Here is an 8,483-nt window from a genome sequence, read left to right as displayed (position 1 = left end):
GCTGAGAAGTTTAGCAAGAAAAAAATTTCTACGATAATAGCCATTAGTGGAAATACTATAGCTACGCCTACTGCAACACGTAATGTGCCCGAACGCATCGAAGATAATACACCATCATCGGTGAAACGGACTGCATCGAGTCCCGCTGCACCCGACTGTTCCAAGAAAACGCGAGTTAAGGAGCCGTAAGAAAACTGGTCGCCGACAGAGAGGACATGCTGGTAAAAGTCACTGTACCAAACACCCGACAGCAAGTCAGAGCGTTTGTAGCACTTGCCAGCGAGAGTGCGGTAAAACTTCTTCAGGCGAAGAACATCAAAATCGGATGGATCAGTGATAGGACGAGGGCGACCACTAACTTGAAGCGATGATTCCGGTATTTCGGCGAAGGACAACTGCATCCGATGTGGAGAAACAGAACATAAGATGAAGGAATGCACAAACTAACGGAAATGCTGCTTATGTATAGATGCTGAAAGTAACGAAATAAAGCACATGCCGGGTTCTCGCAGGTGCCCGACTTCTCAACGGAATAACCAAACTCCAAGCTAACATGCATAGGAGCAAGACATAGGATGCACTTATAGAGCAACTTATCGTTGAAAAGGAAGTACATGCAGTGATAATCAGTGAACCATATGAACACACAATTCACGACAGTATGGTCGAAGACGAGTCAGGAACTGACGCCATCTGGCTTCCCCAACTATAACTACACTATAGTTTTGCTAAAAAGGGATCTGGAGACGGTTTTGTATACTTAAAGAACAACCTATTCACCATAATGAGCTGCTACTTAACGCCTAGCGACAACATCGGAGATTTCCCTCGGAAACTAGAACTCGTCGAAGACAAAGCGCTAGAAATAGGAGACCGTATAATAATGGCAGGAGACTTTAACGCAAAAGCAATAGAATGGGGCTCGTCTACAACGAACTCAAGAGGTAGGCGGATACTGGATATGGCTGCTAGATTAGGACTAGTCTTCGTCCACACAGGCCACTCTGGAACTTTCCTGAGATCAGGATGTAATGAGACCATACCTGATATAACTTTAGCGTCGGAAAGTATAGATGGATCAATTAACGAGTGGAAAGTTCTAGAAGATTTTACCGGAAGCGATCATCAATACATCATCTTCAACATTGAATTGGCACACCATCAAGGCTCGGAGAAAAAGAAAACTGGAGGTGGAACGTAAAAAAGCTGAAGCATTCGTTGCTCATTGCAAACATTTACGAGAACGCGAGGCGAATCTACGTCAACAGCGACGCTAGGAAATGCATGTAATTTAAAAAGAAGAGCGGTATACTGCTGGAAGGCAGAAATTGCTGAACTCAGGAAGGTCTGTCTACGGAAGCGAAGAATACTCACTCGAGCTAGGCGATTAGGACCAACGCCCACGGAATCTAAAGACTACAAGCAGAGCAGAGAAGCCCTAAAACAGGCAATAAGCAGTAGTAAAAAAAATAATGGGAAGAACTCACAGACGACCTAAATAACCACCCCTGGGGACTGGGTTATAAAATTGTGATGAAAAAGCTGGGAGCAAAGTCACCTGCGACGGAAATGGCATGCGACGTGATTAGTAAGATAGTGGACACTCTGTTTCCTACGCCTGAGCCTCTGTTAGAAGTGTCTGAACATCTAACAGCCGAATCTGCCCCACCTTTCACAGCAGAAGATCTTATACTGGCAGCGAAGGGGCTAAAAAACAATAAATCGTCGGGACCTGACGGAATATCTGCGAAGGGTGTTAAAAGCTTTGGCCCAATATATTGCTTAACATGTACAACGCCTGTCTGAAAGAAGCAGTCTTTCCCGAGGTCTGGAAGAAGCAGAAGTTAATGCTGATTTGTAAAGGCAAGTGGGATCCGCCCACTGCTTCTGCATACAGCCCACTTTGTATGCTTGATAGCGCAGGACAACTTTTCGAAAAGATGATCAAATATCGACTTACTGAGTCGATCATGAGTGTCGGCATCTCAACATAGCGCAGGACAACTTTTCGAAAAGATGATCAAATATCGACTTACTGAGTCGATCATGAGAGTCGGCATCTCAACATTAGGAGCCATTCAAGATGTGATGGAGAGTGTAGAAATCGCTCAACGTGGTAACCAACACTCCAGGCAGATAGTGTTACTTGCAACCCTGGACATCCGAAATGCTTTTAACAGTCTCAGATGGGCCCACATAATAAATGTATTGAAAACAGGTTTTTAATCCCGAACTACCTAGGGAAGATAATTCGGAGTTACCTACGCTACCGACTGCTTATATATGAAACCAGTGGTGGTCAGAAATCAAAGCAAATATCTTCGGGGGCAACCCAAGGTTCCATTATTGGCCCAGACCTCTGGAATATGAGCTACGACGAAATATTGCGTGTAGCATGCGTGTATTGGAGCATATGACATTGCTGTCATAATAACCGCTCGTAATACCGAAGAGTCAAAAATAAAGCTGAACCAAGTGATAATAATACTAATAATAATAATCCCGACGGTTTTTACCCTCCATTCCCGCCCATCCGCACGAGAGGCGCAGTCCGCATAACGTACTAAACCAGTATTTTAAATTTTTTCCCCGAGTCACGATAGGCAGGAGTTTGTTAAGTGTCGAGATCTAAAACTGTTCAGCTACAGAACTAAATTCATCAGCCGATTTTATGTCTTTATTTTAATTATTCATCTATTGAGAGAGGACAGTATCGATTTCTTAATGCTGAAAAGCGGATCTGATATATCAAACGTGCTGGAATGAGAGTTAAAATCCTGGCATAAGCAACGGAGTGGGTCGTGCAATTCAAAATTAATTTTACAAGCTTTCAGAAATATGGGACAAAAGTGTATTGATACCCGGGAGGGAACATTAAGGCTAACTTCGCCCAGAAGAAGCGGACTTGAAATTGAGCCTGTTAGTAATTTAACTATAAAAATTGTACCAAGCATTTGCCTGCGGCTGGAAAGTGTAGGAAGTTTAATAAGATTTAATCGGCTCGTATAAGGTGGAAAGTTATATTGAGAATCCCAACGGAAATTTCTTAAAGCAAAAGTAGGAATTGTTTTTGAATTGATTGTATCTTGTCTGAGTAAATTTGATACTTGTATTGCGTATAGAGATGATCTTGTCTGAGTAAATTTGATACTTGGATTTTAAACCATCCAACCGTATCCCAGAATTGGCCTAACTAATGCTGTGAACAGGGTTTTAGTGATATAAGGGTCGCAAAATTATTTTGACCATCGTTTCACAAATGCAAGTACACCTTTAGCATTGTTGACTGTCACATTAATATGTAGATTAAAATTAAGCTTAGGATCCATTGTGATACCAAGGTCCACAAAATTGTGTACCTGTTCCAGGTTATGGTTACCTATTGTATGAGAAGCGGGATGAACAGCTCTTCGCGAGAAGCCCATTAATTAACATTTCTTAAGATTTAGAGGCATACTTGGCACCAGTAAGCCATGCTGTTTAAGTCTGATTGTAGTAAAGACCTTTCTTTAATTGAAACGTACGATTTACAAAGCTTTACATCATCTGCATACATTAAAATTATTGAAAATTTTATATCTGTAGAAATGTCGTTTATAAAAAGCAAGAACAGAACCGGGCCTAGGTTGCTACCTTGAGGGACTCTGAAGTAACATCAATGACGTCAGAGATAGTATTTTTATACCTTTCATGAGCATGAAATGGTATTATAACTTTGGTCCGATGTTTGTAAGTACCAGAACAAAAAGAGATAGACCCATTAAAATGTATACTTATATGATCAGAACGTCGAGCTGAGTTGATTTAACCATGTCCGTCTGTCCGTCTGTTTGTATGCAATCTAGTCTCTCAGTTTTCGAGATATCCGTATCAAATTTGGTATGTGGGTGTATTTTTATAATGTATTAATCATTTGTCGGAACCGGAAGAATCGGACCACTATAACATATAGCTCCCATACAACTGATTGTTCAGATATGAGATTTTTCGTTATAACTTCTCCATTTATGCAGCTACGAACATGAAATTTTGCAGTACTTGCACCCATTATCAGCAGAATACTTACAGTGAAAATTACAAAGATCGGGTCACTATAACCTATAGCCCCCATACAACTGATTGTTCAGATATAAAATTTTTCGTTATAACTCCTCCATTTATATCGCTAGGAACACGAAATTCCGCACTGTTTTCAATAATTATCAACAGAAAACTTACAGTGAAAATTAAAAAGATCGGGTAACTATAACCTATAGCTCCCATACAACTGATTGTTCAGATATAAAATTTTGCGTTATAACTCCTCGATTTATATAGCTAGGACCATGAAATTTCGCGCTGTTTTCACTCATTATCAACAGAAGACTTACAGCGAAAATAACAAAGATCGGGTCACTATAACCTGCAGCCCCCATACAACTGATTGTTCAGATATGAGGTCTTTTATCATAACTCCTCCATTTATGCAGCTGGGAACATGAAATTTCGCACCATTTTCACTCATCATTAACAGAATACTTACAGTGAAAATAACAAGGATCGGATGACTACAACATATATCTTCCATACATCTGATTGTTCAGATATGGGATTTTACTGTAAAACTTCTTTATTTGAACAGCTAAAACCGATAAATTTCGTAAGATATTTTATAAATAATAATACAAAGTCTACTGAGAAAATCATCAAAATATATGCTGTATAAGCTTTATCTCCTATAGCACTGATTGTTCAGATACCAGTTTTTGCCATATATCTCCTTTATGTAGGAAACTAAACCCAATAAATTGTGTTACCGGTTTACATACCGATCACATAGCAGTGAAAATCACTTAGATTGGTGCCATATAAAGTATATCTTCCATACCTCTGATTGTTTAGATGCGATTTTTTTATATAAGTATGTAACTCCTCTATCGATGTATGCAGATGTATTCAAAAGCAGTAATCTGTCAAAGTAAAATTTGCAGATGTTCATGAAAGGTATGAAGCCTTCGGCATAGCCGAAGACAGCGCTGCTCTTACTTGTTAAACATTACCTTTTGTGATCTATCATAGAGGTATGAAGAGATCCAACGTAGAAAATTAGGTGGAAGACCAAGAAGATCAAGTTTATAGATGAGCAATGAGTGGCACACTTTGTCAAATGCTTTACTGAAGTCAGTATATATAACATCAACAGTTTTGTTAAATATTATGTTACCAGGCTAGTCTGATCTATGTTTTTTGTGCGAATAAAACTACATTATTCCACTTTCTGGCCCAACGTTTCGCTAAAACTTTTTAGCATCCTCAGGGGCAATCCAGGGTTATTAAATAATGTTTAAGAACTTTGATTTAACACCTAAATACAACGCATCTGTACAGTCTTTTGTGTATTTAATAAATGGATGTTGACTATCCATTTATGTTGATCCATGTTGACTATATGAAATGCTAGAAGAGATAGAATGCGTCAACTGATTGGTTATAATTGCTTCAAATAATTTAGGAATTGCAGAAAGCTTAGCTATTCCCCGGTAGTTCTCCACTGAAGATCTGCTACCGCTTTTATGTAACGGGGTTATGAACGATTTATAAAAATACAAGTAGGGATCTGGTCAGGACCATAACTGAAGGCCTGCTTTAAGGATTTCAGATAAGCTACTACATCATCGGGACATATTTTTTTTTTTTTAGATTGGCGCTTACACATATGTTAGTGTTTGGCCGAGCTTCTCCTCCGATTTGTGGCGTGCGCCTTGATGTTGTCACACAAAGAGGAGGGACCTACAGTTTTACGCCGACTCCGAACGGCGATTGTATTTTTATGGGAAGCTGTTTTTCATGGCAGAAATACACTCGGAGGTTTGCCATTGCCTGCCGAGGGACGATCGCTGTTAAGAAAAAAACTTTTTTCAATTTTTTTTTTGATGTTGCTTTTACCAGGTGTTGAACCCAGGGGACATATTACTGGGATATTTATTGAGTTCATTGGACATAGTTTAAAAGGATACTCAATGTTAGCATGTGAGTTAATGGAATAATTAATAAAATAAATAATTGGATTTAAAAAACTGAGCGAACATGTTAGAAATTGTTTGGTTATCACTAGAGACGGTATTTTGATACTTCACCCACCCACGTACATTTCGCTTGGAGTTTACGAAGTCATAAAATGATTTGGGTTATATATTATACGCCGTTTGATTTTACACAAGTAAGCTTTATAACGCATTTTGTTTAATTCAAAAAACTTATGACGCAAACCACCACCACGTGTAAACCGGCTTTTTTGTGTAATCTAAAATAACGCGACTTTCTGTTTTTCAAATTTTTCAGTTCTTTAGTGAACCATAACTGTGTTTGTTCTTCAGGAACATACATGCGTTTAGGCCAGTGGCTCCCAACACAAGCGCAATATTTTTGTAGCTGTATGTGTGTACTCGGCAAAAGTGCTCGCGCATGTAATGCTTACAGCATGAAGTACAAACGCAAACTGACCGGCTGCTAGCGGCGCATAAGTTCGGTAGCTGCGCACACACAACTTGTATGTGAAAGACGAGTAGCTCCCTGATACTCCCGTGTGCATCACTGGTTTAGGCACATGCTTTTCAAATAATTTATGTAAAGCAAAGTTAAAAAGTGCAACGCTTTGTTCAATATTTTCTTTATATGCAGGCCACTCCATTTTAGACAGTTCTTTATTAAGCTTTTTAAAGTTGGCTTTAGAAAAATCAAAGCGAATATTTGGTTCTATGCTTGGGTGCTGCAATTTTGACCATCAATTATAACCTCGTAAGATACCTCTGTAGCAGGGTGGTAGACATCTTCGGGCAAAACTAGTGGATCACGCTTATTTACAACGGACTTAGATGCATCATCAACAAAAACAAGATCTAATACTTTACCAAACTTATTGTGAAGTGCAATATCCTGAGTTAGGCAGAGTTCAGCCATCTCCTCTAAAAATACGTTGTTGCACGCACTAGACGCGAAAGGTACGATATCATTGTCAATGATGTTCCATGATATGCTTGGTAAATTAAAATCACCCAACGCAATCATTGAATCAGAGGGTTTAGTCAGTAAATTAACTGATTTCAGTAAAGAGATGAGTCGTGAATACACCAAGTACGCCATCGCCGATTCTGTCCTCCCTATCTTGTCTATAGATATGATAATTATTTGGGAGGATCTCTAAATTGAAAATGTGAGGTTTCAGCCAAGTTTCAGTAAAAGAAAGAATATTATAATTACATTCAAGGCCTTTAAGGTATAAGTTCGTTAATTTAGTATTTAAGCCTCTTACATTTTGGTAATAAATACTTAAAGCAGATTTAATAATCAGTTTTTTGATTCAGTGTTATGACGGGGAATATTAACTAAGTTATTTCCTTTTTTTGGGCCTATATTCGAATTCACGAACGAAAGCTTCTGGGGCCAAAAAGAACTACTAAGCAGCGCATTGAAATTATTTAAATTTACGTCAATTTTAAATGAAGCAGTATTTAAAATTTAATTTTCTGATGCTTAAGTCGACAGTTGTAATTTTTGATGGGATATAAAGCTTTATATCGTCTTCGGTAGTGTCTCTCGAAAATCTAGATACAAAGATTGACTGTGGAGACGCTTACGTTTAGACACACGGATATCCTTAACACATTGCAAGGTATCTAAGCATTTGAATGATTTAAACACGTTTTCATAATGCTTAAATTTTTCTGTCAGTACCCATAATTCTCTTCCTATTTCTGTAAAACCATTTCTGGTTTGTCTAAATAGCTTGAAAAGATCGACTTGGGTTGACCTGCACTTTACGCAATCCTAGCGAAAGCCGTTGCCATCATTAATAGCGTCCAGAACTCTTCCCGTCAAACCAGCATATTTCAGATGGTAAATACCACCAAAGAACGTAGATAACAAGAAGGGACAACTCGTTATAATTGTGGCGAAAGTGCGCAACAAGGGCGTGCCTACTCTTTTTCCCTAGTGCGTTTTTTGATTGGATGAACAATTATAACGAGTTATCACTTCTTGTTGTCTGCGTTGTTTGATACCATCACATAGCCATCACGATAAGTAGCGTTCAGAATCGCTTTTAATTTGGCAAGTATCAAGATCGAACTTCATATTGAAAGATTTATGTAATAACACTCGCTAATAAAAAGACAAACAAAATAAATTATAACAATTAAGGACATTATGACACTTAATAAAGAAGAATTAGAAGAAGTAAACAAAAAGAGAAGAACAAATGTGCAAAAACAAAATGAATTCAGTTAACTACAAAGGATACAACAACAATGATAGCAACAAATGACTCGGCAAGATAAGAATGTATGCTAGTGAAATTTAATTAAATTTAGTTGAATACAGAGTGCAAGCATGGCTTGAGGACCATTGTCTGAAACTCGCTACAGTAAAGACAGAGCTGATCCTTCTGACAAAAAGGCACATACCTTTAGAGGTCGACATGCAAGTCCTTGACACAACGCTGACGA

The 8,483-nt window shown here is 38.5% G+C and overlaps 1 pseudogene; it reads left to right on the top strand.

The window, feature by feature from the left end:
- Positions 1–883: 883 nt before the first annotated feature.
- The window catches only part of LOC118736100, a 28,940-nt pseudogene continuing 21,340 nt past the window's right edge, over positions 884–8,483 (top strand).

The sequence above is a fragment of the Rhagoletis pomonella genome, unplaced genomic scaffold, assembly GCF_013731165.1.
Source record: "Rhagoletis pomonella isolate Grant_MI unplaced genomic scaffold, Rhpom_1.0 Rhpom_scaffold_00003, whole genome shotgun sequence".
NCBI classification, from domain to species: Eukaryota; Metazoa; Arthropoda; class Insecta; order Diptera; family Tephritidae; genus Rhagoletis; species Rhagoletis pomonella.
The sequence above is the reverse complement of the archived record's forward strand: the minus strand, read 5'-3'. Positions and strand labels throughout refer to the sequence as shown.